The 13,171-nt window shown below is 50.5% G+C and overlaps 1 protein-coding gene across 26 annotated transcripts in view; it reads right to left on the bottom strand.

Moving 5' to 3' along the window:
* The window catches only part of MICAL3 (microtubule associated monooxygenase, calponin and LIM domain containing 3), a 191,369-nt gene that overhangs the window by 128,288 nt on the left and 49,910 nt on the right, over positions 1-13,171 (bottom strand). The window contains exon 4 of one of the 26 annotated variants that reach the window (XM_059934971.1): positions 3,327-3,462. The exons of the other annotated variants lie outside the window; for them this stretch is intronic. The gene's annotated coding sequence lies outside the window, so the exon portion shown is untranslated. The remainder of the gene's footprint in view (positions 1-3,326; positions 3,463-13,171) is intronic. 26 annotated transcript variants of the gene reach the window in all.

Raw genomic sequence — 13,171 nt, 5'->3', positions numbered from 1 at the left:
AGAGAGAAAGCAGAGACGAGCAGAGCTTCAAATGCCACACCAGGGTGACAGCTGTCATTGTTCATAAAATTTAGGCAATTCCCTATTTATGGGACATAAACATTCATGATGGGAAAGAACTACCATGTGCTTCAAGTGTGCCACTTTTGGGGTGTGTGAACTAAGACAGGGACATTTTCCTATACTCTGATATTAGCTATCTGTTCATGAGAATCACCAAGGAACCTGAAAAAAATATTACCAATGTAATGTTCAGGCCCTACCCCAGAGCCATCAAATCAGAATCTCTGCAGCAGCGGGAGGTCCCCCCACAGTGATCCTCACGTGCTAACAAGGCAGAGAAGAAGGGAGACAGAAGGCCAACCTGGGAACACGGCACACATGTGGCTGAAAAATCAGAGGTTCGCCCACTTCAGACGGGCTTTCTTCCCTATATACACGTCACCACCTCATCGGCAAAGCCCTACGAAACCTCAAAACACGGTAACGGAAGGAGAAGAGCTGCCCGACAAAAGAAGTGAGTCGTGCTCCACCGGGCTTGCGGGAGTGACTTGCTTAGCCTCTGAGGGTGTTTTGTTTAGAAGATGTAAACCAGCTGTGATGTTCTGTCCCTCCTAGGTGAAGTTACACCACAGCTGTCTGAAGACGGCCCAGTGATTGTACGTTTGCAGGGAGCACAGTCCACATGGGTGAAGGCAGATTAATGAGTGATGTGGCCGCCAGGCCAGCCGGACTTTCCTTTCACCTGACAAGTCAAAGCCCTGGGGACCCGCAGAGGGTAAATATAGCCTGGCCCCACCAAGGGCCACTCTGTGGGTAGGCAGGGACGCCTGTCCAGTCCTGTCCCTCTTACCAGAGTGGTGAGCCCTTTCCAGGCAAGCTTTTTGGAAATGGTCATTAAGGTCAGTGCTAATTCATGTCTGACCATGAGTCTGAGAAAAGAAAGGTGGGTTGAAAAAAATGTGTCCTGAAGTAACTTTTTGGGTCCTTCGGCCATGATCATATGAGAACCTGAGACAGGCTTTCAGACACTCAGAGACAGCAACGGACCCCTGACGGGATGGACACTGGTGCCGGCAGCTGCAGAGACCCCTAAAGGAGCCTGGCCTCTCCACGAGGCCCCCAGACGCTCGGAGCAGCTGGAGATGGCAAGTGTCCCATAGTTCTAGCAATTCTCCCAGGCAGTACGAGGTGAGCCCAGCCCAGCGACAACCAAGGCAGCCCTGCCGGGCCAGGCCCGCTCTGCTGGAACCCTAATGGCCCAACTGCACCACAGCAGGCCCACGAAGGTCCAAGGTGAAGGTAAATCTCATCTGGCCCACTAAGAGTAAATTCACACGGAACTTTTGCTCCTTGGGCTCTTTAAATCAGAGGCAAAACTCTGAGGCTGTACCATTCCCTTAATCTACCTTAGAGTTGTCACCCTATAGCTAAGTTTACCTCTACGATGAAAGCATGCTGACAGCAAGAATTCCCAAGCTCTGTGAGGAACCAAGTGAAATTTTTCCAATTATTATTTATTTTCCTGAAATTAACTCCTCTTCCTACCCTTTCTTGGGCCACTAGAATAGTTTCCTTGAAAATGCCTCTAGGGACTTCCCTGGTGGTACAGTGGTTGGGAATCCGCCCGCCAATGCAGGGGACACGGGTTCGAGCCCTGGTCTGGGAAGATCCCACATGCCACAGAGCAACTAAGCCCGTGTGCCATAACTACTGAGCCTGAGCTCTGGAGCCCGCGAGCCACAACTACTGAAGCCTGTGCGCCGCAACTACTGAAGCCCATGTACCGCAACTACTGAGCCCACATGCTGCAACTGATGAAGCCAACACGCCTAGAGCCCGTGCTCCGCAACAGGAGGGGCCACCGCAATGAGAAGCCCACGCACCACAACTTACAGAAAGCCCGCACACAGCAACGATTCAACACAGCCAAAACAAAAAACAAAAAACAAACAAACAAAAAGAAAATACCTCTATCTTTCTCTTAACAGAGAAGATTAAGGCAGAAACAACAAAATCCCTTCAGTGCAAAAAGTACTATGTGCTCTCATGAAAAACAAAGGCTCTTTCCAGGTATAAGAAGGCCTCCTGTTCTAGGTACCTGCGACTGAGCTTTAGAAATAAATCAAAGCTATCTGCAGCCACAGCTCTGCTCCCACCTTTCTCTATCCCCTGTGATAGCATGGACTAGAAGCAACAAAAGAGCAAGAGCTCTGCTGTCTGCTTTTTGGGGGCTTGTCCCACAGAGAAAACAGTCAGTTTGAGCTTTATGCCATGACATCATCAGCCACCAATCAACGCAGAGAAGGTGGAGCAGGTTTTGTCTGTGGAACCAACCACTGCAATTGTCAAACTGCAAAAGGCAGTGCAGGTGTGAGGTAGGGTTTTCTCTTACCCTGTTTCTGTTAAACTATAAAAGAAAAGTGAGAAGAAGAGGGAAAAAACTAGTCTATGGAAAAAATAAAGAAACCCCCAAATTCCCTAGGTATTAGCAACAGACCATCCAGGACCCTACACCTGTGCAAACACTGACAGTAGAAGCCCTTGTTCTGTGAGGCAATGAATGGAATCTTCGCAGGGCACCCCCTGCCAAGAAAATAGTCAGTTTTAGGAAAGTTTTTTTTTTTTTTAACCTGAGCGCACACGCACGTGTGTGTTTTCAAATAGGGTTCCAAAGTAGTGAAGGGAGTATGGAATAAAAAGAAAATACTTTGGTTATCCAGACATTAGTTAAAATCTCTACCCAGAAACTACACACTTTTTACTTGTGCATCACAGCTGGAGGTTCTTGGGAATTGCTTATTTTCAGTCCATTTTCATCCCAGAAAATGCTGCCCATCTTATTATGAATGAAGCCGTTTAGCCAAGGTTAGAATATGCAAGGAGAGAGGAGTGGCAGAGGACACAGGGCTCCGAGAGTGGGGGTGAGGGAGCAAACTCACAGAGCAAACATTGTTTACGACTGCCAGCCAAGCTACTGTGGTCTCTCCGCCTGTTCAAGCAGATTATTACAGTAAGTCCCAAACAATCAAGTCCAGGCAGGGAGGGGGCCGACCCAGCCTCCGCTCTGCGGATGGCACGAGGGCAACATTCCACGCAAGGTTCGCCCGGGCCACAGTCTGTGCCAGCTCTTCTGGGAACCCACCAGGCGAGAGTGCTGGACACAGCCAGGCAGCAAGGAGGACAAGCTCTCAACTCAGATTAAAGGCCGAAGCGACTAGGCTTCCAGAGGTGGGCACTACACCAGTTCACGTACAGCCATGTGAGAAGGCATGAGGGAGGCACTGCAAGATGCATTTTTCAATGAAAATAGGGTGCAACCGCACTTGCTGGGAGAGGCACAGGCTGCTGGGTCCTCACACAGCCATCGGAGGATGGGGCGGCCACGCTGCTGGGGGTGGAGCAGTCACTGAGATCACCGTACGATTTACTTCTGACAGTGTCACTGCACCCTCTGAGCTCCTAAACGTTAATATAAACAACAAACATACTATCAGAAGCCATTAAACGGAAATGTCTCACAAGCAGTCGGACTTTTTTTTAAACAATCAATGCACGCTCTGATGTTAACTTCAGGCCAGACTTCCCCGGCTCTCCCTCCCAGGGTGCGACCCCATCTCCACCCTCTTCTCTCCGGAGCGGCGCCCTGGTGCAGGCCTCCACGCTGCCTGCCTGGCTCAGCTGGGACTAAGTCTGAAAACCATCCGGGGGCCTGTGCTCCCTGTCCCTCAGCCACTGAGGGAGACGAAACCGATATTCAGGACACCCTGGCTCCGGTCCCCCCCAAGGCACACCTTGCTGCGAGCCCCTGAGCGGGACAGTCACCTGCTACAGGAAGAGGGGCCTCCCTCATTTACACTCCACGGTTCCCTGAACAAAACAACAGCAAGATTAGCAGGGGAAACTGCTCCCTTCCACCGGACAAGCTACTCCGTGAGGCTCGGACATCAAGGCGTAAAGAGGAGCCCGAGGCTCAGGGGACAGAGGGGCTCCGAGAGAGCAACGGCCCCTCCACAAAGGCCTGCCAGCAGCACCAGCGTGCCCCCATCCCACCATGTGCACCCCCAGCCAACCAAGAATGCCGTTCCAGCCCGGCCCACCTCATCAAAGACCACAGAGACCGGAGAAGGCAGGGGTGAGAGAGAGAAGAGGCTACACTTAGCTGGCTGACCAAGATAAAGGGATGAAGTGAGTGATAAAGGCCAAGCACCATACGAGCACTTCACCGTCACTCAGGACGGTGGAAGGTCTGGCCACGAGCCACGCCAGGGCAGGATCAGGGCCGGGGGCAGCTTTCGAGAGAACACAGCTACTTTCTCAGGTCACGGGAAAAGGCAGAAACAGGTCCAGAGGGATACACTGCAATACCCTTATGAAGTTGTTCAAAATCTAGTCTGAAAGTCAGGACAGAAAGTCCTCCCTGGTAAAAACAAGGTGTTGATACTAAACGTGAGAAGGAAGAAGTGACAACAGGTGTAAAGGACCCAGGGCAAGTGGTGTCTCAGGCTCCAGGTCTTTTCCTTGGAGGCCCTCTGGCCACCCCGGGACCCTCACCGGCTCTAATCACAGGAGCGCCTTCTACATCTGCACTAGAGTCCCGAAGGCCAGGGAAGGCGTCATTTTCTGTGGTTGGTGGGGGGAACCCCTACTTTTTAAAAGAACAGAAAAAAGGGGAACAAGGCAGCTTGTCTATCATATTAGAAGAGCTGGCACCGCTGGCTTTTTGACCCTCAGCTCTGCAGCTGGTACGCCTCCTGTGTGAACAAGGGTCCAGGCTGTGTATTTACTGGACAAACAGGACCCAGTGGAGTTTCTTCCATTTAGTGTCAGGAGAGTTGCCTTGTAAATGGGACACATCCTTCTCCACGTGCGTGGCAAAGACCTCTTGGGAAGAGCCTCTGTGAGAACACCTACCCACAGTCCCAGAGCATCTCAGCACCTGACACACGGAACCATCCTAGTGTCACACACGTGGACACACACACACACACCCGGAATTACCAGGGGACACACATATAAATCCACCAGGCAATTTGGGAGCATCCCTCTTATCTGGAACATACAGTAAAAACCCGTATTTTGTGGTGATATCTGTCTCTTTCTTGCTTTTAATGAGGGTTGATTTACTTTCTCTTTGTTCCAAAAGCAACACTCTACTTTGAGCCCGGTTACACAGGAGGACCACATCTGAGCTGAGGGAGCAGTAAGCTGGTTCTTAGAAGCTGCCTATTTTTAGTCTCTGGTCCTTCCTGACCTCTTCCCAAGGGAAGGCCCCTCCCTCTGCTCTCCGGCAAACAGCTCTGCCAGAGCACAGGACACTCATACCAAGTGGGAAGTGGGGGGCTGGAGAGCCCTGATGCTGCCCTCCACACGTCAGGCTGCAAAGAGGTGAACGGAGGAGCCTGGAGGAGAAGTGGGAGGGAGGACATTTTTTAAATCACAAAGAAAGTGGGAGCGGGACTCAGAAGAGAAATACTGTACAAAAGTCGTTTGTCGTCCATCTAGGATGGGAGCACAGCTCTGTGCCACGCAGCTGGACTGGACATCTGTCCTGCGTCTGTCAGGCACGGTAACCTCGCAGCCCACAGCACTGTTGGCAAGCCTGAACCAGCCAAGACAGCCACTCACCCCGCAGAGACCGAGGCCGCCCACCGGCATGACCGCAACTCCCCTGACACGGCCAGCCTTCTCCCTTCACCAAGCAGGGAGTATAGAGGAAAGAGGAAAACACTCGGACACCTGCCTCACTCTGAACTCCAAGATATGTCCTCTTTTCACGAGACTTCACAGTATTTTATACATGTAGCTGTTACAGAATCGCCAACCTGAACTGAAGAGTGAATTCTGCTAATTCCGGTTTTCCACTGACTTGTCATTGTAAAATCGTAAGTATAGGAAGAAGTCTCAATCCCCTCAAGAGTTAAACATTTTTTAACTTGACTTGTAACAAGGTTCAAACATAGTAGGTGAAATATGAATAGATCCAATGCATAAGACAAGGTAAACGCTCTATTTTAAACCAAGAGCAAAGAAAATGAGGAAAAGAATTTGAAAAAGAATATGTGTGTGTGTATAACTGAATCACTTTGCTGTACACTTGAAACTAACACAACATTGTTAATTAACTGTACTTCAATTAAAAAAATGGGGAAAAAAAACCCCAAACAAGATGACTTAAAAAAAAGCGTAAAGGGGGCTTCTCTGGTGGTGCAGTGGTTAAGAATCCGCCTGCCCTGAACGCAGGGGACACAGGTTCGAACCCTGGGCTGGGAAGATCCCACATGCCATGGAGCAACGAAGCCTGTGTGCCATAACTACTGAGCTTGAACTCTAGAGCCCATGAGCCACAACTACTGAAGCCCGCATGCCACAACTACTGAAGCCCGTGCGCCTAGAGCCCATGCCCCGCAACAACAGAAGCCACCACAGTGAGAAGCCCATGAAGCCCGTGCACCACAATGAAGAGTAGCCCCTGCTCGGTGCAACTAGAGAAAGCTCGCGTGCAGCAATGAAGACCCGATGCAGCCAAAAATAAATAAATAAATAAAACTTAAAAAAAAAAGAGTAAAGGAAGTGACAGTCCAGCTGATAAACTTAACAATTTTCATCTTCAAAGAGCTTGACATCTGTGAACTCACCCACATATGTACACCCCGCCTTGCATGGGGCACACCAGCAGACAGCAGAACACAACCCAGGCCTCCGCTCCAACACTAAGTACACGCACCGTATCACAGCAGCTCCCAAAGCCGACCTCCGGATGCCTGTACCACCCCACTCCCATCCCACCGCCTGCCCTAGAAGAAGAAATCATTTCGTAACCTGGCAAGTCCCCCCCTTCCCCTCCCGGCCCAAAGGAAGGGCAAGAGCTTGGGGGAGGACGCATCCACTGTGTTGCGACAACCTTGCTGACTTTCTAACTGCATTTCTGAGCGCTCCCAGGACAGTTCTTTAGGTCAGCTTCCACCGTTTAGTAGTTCTGTGCATCTGTTTGCAGCAGCATAAACCCTGGGGCGGAGGGGGCAGGGGGGGCACGGTGTTCCAAGGCAGCTGCTCCCCTCACAGCCTCACGCCTCAGCCAGGCAGCATTTGGTGCCAGGCACCTCCCTGAGACTGGTGTTCTTGGGGACACTGAATACAGAAGATAGGGACTTGTCCCCCAGAGCTGAGGGCACATCCTGGAAACCATAAGACCACAAGGGGGGCAGATGGAACATGACCCTTAGAAAGCTGTCCCTATTTCAGCCATTTTATAAAACAGTGGATGTCTCAAAGGCTAGCAAGAATCCAATTAAAGCACTTTAAAACTTCTAGCGATTGTTGAGTCCATGAATGCCTTCATTTTGTACCATCTGGCTACCACTTGCTGAGCATTATGTGCCAAACACTGGTGTATGCTTTACCTACATTATTTCATTTTATCTTTAGAACAACATTGTAAGTATGTTGTCACCCTCATTTTAGAGATCAGACCATTACATTAGGGTTTGAGAGAATAATCAAGGCCGCATACCCACAGCAGGTGAGGGAGCTGGGAGAACTTATCTACCGAGGGTTGGCTGGTTCCAATGCCTATGCCCCTTCCACAAATGTTGCCGCACTCGGTGCATTCAAATTTATTGTGTCTCCTCTTAATTTTCTTGCTCTTTTAGCAGTATATTTTTATGTGCATGCATGTCACATCTCTCATACAATTCCCTACATGCTGGCAAATTTTTTAAATGAAGGGTGACTGCTAGTCAACCCACAGATATTGATTAGTGCCTGTTCAGTGCCAAGACTGCATCAGGTACTGCCAAGAGATCAAAAAGCAAAGATAAATTTGCAAAGGGGAGGACAAAATACTGAGACTGTTAACTTCTAACACAAGGTGATAAACAAACACAACAGGAGGCCCGAGAGCAGGTGCTCCTCTGCGTACACCCATCACCCGAGAGCCCTTTTAATGCAGATTCAGATGCCACAGGTCCAGGTGGCGACCTGGGAACAAGCTCCTGAGCAGCAAGGAGCCAAAGGATTTCAAAGGTCTACCTGGGCTGGGGTGCTCTGGAGAAGGTAAAGAAGTGAATCAGAAACAGCCTTTACACTTAGAGGACTGAGTAGAATTGGAGAAGTTTGGGATACAGTGTTGGGAAGAGAGAAAATAGTATTTTCGATGGAGCGAAAAAATTCAGGCAAAGGAGAAGCATGAAACACAGGTCATTCAGGGGATAGCTGTCTGTGTAAAAAAAAGATAAAAATATTCCCAAACTGTATCACTACTTAGGTACCAAGAATTACAAGACTTAATTATCTTGAAGAGCCCTGAGTGGCCTGAGAGTAAGTTCGAGGTAGGGAATAACTTCAGTGTGTTGGTCTAATAAAGGGCAACACCCGTGATAAACATCTTGCAGAAGGCAGCCCCAGCTACTCGGCTACTTGGTGCCCCTCCGAGGTTTAAGGCCATGAACTTGGGCGCACACCCAGCCACTAGCCAAAGAATGTTCACGAGATATTTTTAAATACTTGCCATCCCGTAATGACCAGGAAAGGAAATCCCACTGTCAGCTCCACCCTGTGTCGACCTCCTAACACGGGTCTCCCAGGAGAAGGGCCAGAACAGTGGTCTCCAACTGTGCCATCTGGTGACGTGGCCCCACTTCCGGGCTGGGTCACTTCCTCTGCTGTCTCAGACCGAGTGGCTCTGCCGGTGCCCAGTAAGCTCCTCAGCAAACAGAAATGAAGAGCAAGACGCAGGGGGGTCACCAGGACGCCCCGACAGCACGCACGCGCTGGGAAAGCAGGGCAGTGCGGCAGGAGCGCAGTGCGCACCACAGGGACGGGGTCTGCGCCAGGGCTCACCTCACAGGCCACACAACGGCTCTCAGTCCGTCTGTACATTTACAAAATGGACATCACAGTCCAAGCCCTACCTACCCTACGATTGCAAATCAATTTCAGCAAGGTCTGTGAAATGCTTCTTAAGCTGTGAAGCACTATAAAAAGACAATTCCTTACTCTTAAAGGGTCTGAGAGATAGAGAGGCCCTTTATGACACTCTCCCTTTCTTGTCAGCACCCCACTGTCTATATCTGGTATTTAATATCCCTTTCACCAAAGGAAAAACCCAAAGCACAAAGAAGAAACCACAGACCCGTTCAAGGTCAAACACCAAATACGTGTGTTTGGAGGAGTGAAAGCCATGGCTCAAGGTTGCCACGAAGTTAAACATTTTTCCTGTCATGGGAAAATAAGAGAGCAACCTCCTAATTTGCCTCTAGAGGTCCGATGTTTTAACCCTTCCTAAAGGTGCCCTGCAGAGTCAAACCACTGGACCCACACTTGTGTGAACCAACCCAAGAGCCTAGGCGGAGCTGACCGAGGGTGGACAGGACTGCAGCACTGACCCGACAGCTCCCTGGACCACACCAGCCGTGCGGGCAAGGCTTCAGCTTCCTTTTCTGTAAAGACAGGCCAGGACTACCTAAGTGATTAGACCTCCTGTAGGCAGCCAGTCCCCAACACCCGGAACAGGTAGAAGCTTCTCTGAAATAGTTAGGTGCTTGGCCCAGCACCTCCAAGACCCATGCACCTCCCTACAGACCCTTTAGACAATCGTGTGTTCTAATTTCCTTAAGGCACCGCTAAGTCCCAGCATCCAGACTAGAAACCTCTGGAGTGAGTGACCAGCTCCGACATGCAAAGGCAGCCTCCTCAAATCTCCCACCACATTCCACTCTCCCAGCCTTTTAAAGTTTGCCACAATTCTAGAATTGAGAAGGCAGACCTAAGCCAACCTGGGTACATTTGGGGGAAGGGAGGGAGGAGTGGAAACAGAAAGAGGAAAACATCAAACAACCAATCAGTCACGCTGCAAAAACCCTGAGCTTTTGTGATTTGTCATTTGAGGAGAGGAGCCCACACAAGCTGGCACGTCCCGCTTGGCAGGTCCCCACTCAGAGCTGAGGAGCACGGCCCCAGCAGAGCACCTGACGAGCGGAAGGCAACCATCCGTGCGTGATGTGTGTAAGAGCCGGGAAGCCTCAGTTCAACCCTAACTCTGTCCCTTCCCCATCCACGTGGCTCCGCGGGAGTTTCTTAACCTCTGTTTCCTTTTCTGGCCTCAGAGGAGGCTGGAACGTATGTAAAATACCTCTCACAGTGCCAGACACACAGAAAATACTCAATAAAGCCTGGAGATGAGGACGATGCTGGTGGGGACTCTGCCTTCCAGCCTCACGTCAGGAAACTAAATTCGAAAACCTGCATCCAAGAGATCTCACGAATGTGCTATTCTTAGTGGAAAGTAGTCTTGTGACATTTTCCCTCCTCTTTCCTATAGAAGGGAAGTCATCTGTCTCCAGGCACCTCAACCTGATCTGAAGACAGACAAAAACATTCAGCTAACCTTCTCTTGTATCTATAAAGCCTGAACCAGACTCCAGTGGAAAAAAATAAGAACGTGACCACCTAAAATAAACTGAACACAAGAACCTCTGAAACCAGCCCTCAAAAGCAACTGAGGGGGGACTTCTCTGGTGGTCCAGTGGTTAAGAATCTGCCTTCCGGGCTTCCCTGGTGGCACAGTGGTTGAGAATCTGCCTGCCAATGCAGGGGACACGGGTTCGAGCCCTGGTCTGGGAAGATCCCACATGCCGCGGAGCAACTAGGCCCGTGAGCCACAACTACTGAGCCTGCGCGTCTGGAGCCTGTGCTCCGCAACAAGAGAGGCCGCGATAGTGAGAGGCCCGCGCACCGCGATGAAGAGTGGCCCCCACTTGCCACAACTAGAGAAAGCCCTCACACAGAAACAAAGACCCAACACAGCCAAAAATAAATAAATTAATTAATTAATTAAAAAAAAAAAAAAAAAAGAATCTGCCTTCCATTGCAGGGGATGTGGGTTCAATCCCTGGTTGGGGAACTAAGATCCCGCATGCCGCAGGGCAACTAAGCCCATGCACTGCAACTACTGAGCCCATGCTCTCCGGAGCCCGAGCACCACAATTAGAGAGAGGCCTGCGTGCTGCAACGGACAGCCCGCGCGCTGCAATGAGAGACCCCGCGTGCCGGCGTGCCTCAACTAACACCGGACGCAGCCAAATAAATAAATTTAAAACAACAACAACAACTAGGGGATGGGAGTGGGGGACACAAAGCAACTCCATGTAAGCCAGGAACACCCTCCCCTGGGAAAGAAGGGAAATGACAGGCACAGCCAGACCCCAGATATGGGTGACCTCCTGAGCCCCAGGCCTCCCATAAGGCACTGTGTCTTAGCTGTCCCAATAACCAGTTATGATGCTGGGAGCAGGGGGCGGGAGGGATCAATATTCCAATAGCCAACAAACAAGAAACCCCTAGTTCTAGTGCTTGAGAAAAAGAAAAATCATTTAAGGAACACTCTGGGGAAGAAGTGTGGTGTTCATACAAAATACCATGTTAGGAAACTGTGAAAGGTGGTGGGAACTTACCCACTGCTATAAAATAAGCTCCACGACGGTACGGACTTTTCTTTGTTTGGCTTGCTGCTATCGTCTCCAGCACCTAGAACCATGCTTGGAACACAGAGGCACTCAGACACTCGCTGAATGAACGAAATAAAGAGGAAGCAGCAGCTATGTGACATGGTTAAGGGCACAGGCCGTGAGTCAAACAGAATCAGATTCAAATCCTGGTTTTGTTACTTAAGTCTCAACCTCTCGGAGAGACAATCAGAGCACTGGACAGGGACTGGCAGCTGCAGCCCCGTATTCCACCCTAACCCTAACCCTAACCCCTAACCCCTAACCCTAACCCCTAACCTTAACCCTAACCCCTAACCCTAACCCCACTCCACCCTAACCCTAACCCTAACCCTTAACCTTAACCCTAACCCCAACCCCTAACCCTAACCCCTACCCCAACCCTAACCCCTAACCCTAACCCTAAGCCCATTCCACCCTAACCCTAACCCCTAACCCCAACCCTAACCCTAACCCCTAACCCTAACCCTAACCCCTACCCCAACCCTAACCCCTAACCCTAACCCTAAGCCCATTCCACCCTAACCCTAACCCTAACCCAAACCCTAACCCCAACCCTAACCCCATTCCACCCTAACCCTAACCCTAACCCCTAACCCCTAACCCTAACCCTACCCTAACCCTAACCCTAACCCCATTCCACCCTAACCCACGCCACAGTGTGTCTGCTCCGCCCCCGCCCCCTCTCCCTCTCTATCCCTGCGTTCCTGTGGAAGACATGCCCACCCACCCCTCTCTACAGGGAGCCTTCCTTCTGTCCTGTACAGCCAGGGATTAGCAGGCAGACCAGCACTGGGAGAAGCTAGTACAGCAGGAGAAACAGACGGCATCTAAAAAGGCGCCCAGCTGAGAACCAACCAAAATCTAAGAACCAAGACAGCCTCCTACGCTCACTCACACAGTGATTCCCACCTATCAGCATCCCATAATATGCTAGTTTGATTTTTACAAATTAACACTTTCTCAAGCTGCTGAGAGCACCGTTTTCTAAGATGAACCCCACAATTCTCTTGACAGCTCAACGCAAATCTGCTACGCATCTCAATGTGTCAGGGACAATTTCCTAGACAACTTCAGCCAGGGGTGGGAGGTGGAAATACATCTCCTGCCCGAAAAGTCCCCAGCTGACGTCACAGAGCTGCTGAGGATTTCAAGTGGAAAAGATCTGAGAGAACTCCAATTAACTCACTGAGCTGAGCATAGGATCCGGGTTTCCTGAGGACTTGGGTCCAGAGAATTTAGGAATTTCAGATTTTTAGTCATAAGCCCAAACCTTGGACCATTACGTGGTATTTGTGGATGTGTACGTGCGAGGCGGAAGAAATAAGCAGGAAGACGGACTCCTGAGTGTGTCCTCTGTGACCCTGACATCCTAGGAGACACAGCCGCAGAGGGACACACACATCAGCTTCTCACTGTACTGACGTCGCACCCACTCCTCCGAGGACCTGCAACGGTGAGTGACACAGCGAAGCCAAGAGGGGTCGCACATCACGATCACAGCTTCTAAACAAAACAGGGTTCGGGGAGGGGAGGGGAGGAAGAGTCCCGAGATGTAAGAACAGCAACCTCCCAGGTGTGCCCAGGCCTGAGCTGCCACTGCTGCCAACTAAGACGTCACCTCCAGAAATACATGCCCCTCTTACCCACCAGGCTGCCAACTGACT

Source organism: Balaenoptera ricei, chromosome 10 (genome assembly GCF_028023285.1).
Source record: "Balaenoptera ricei isolate mBalRic1 chromosome 10, mBalRic1.hap2, whole genome shotgun sequence".
Classification (NCBI taxonomy): domain Eukaryota; kingdom Metazoa; phylum Chordata; class Mammalia; order Artiodactyla; family Balaenopteridae; genus Balaenoptera; species Balaenoptera ricei.
The sequence above is the reverse complement of the archived record's forward strand: the minus strand, read 5'-3'. Positions and strand labels throughout refer to the sequence as shown.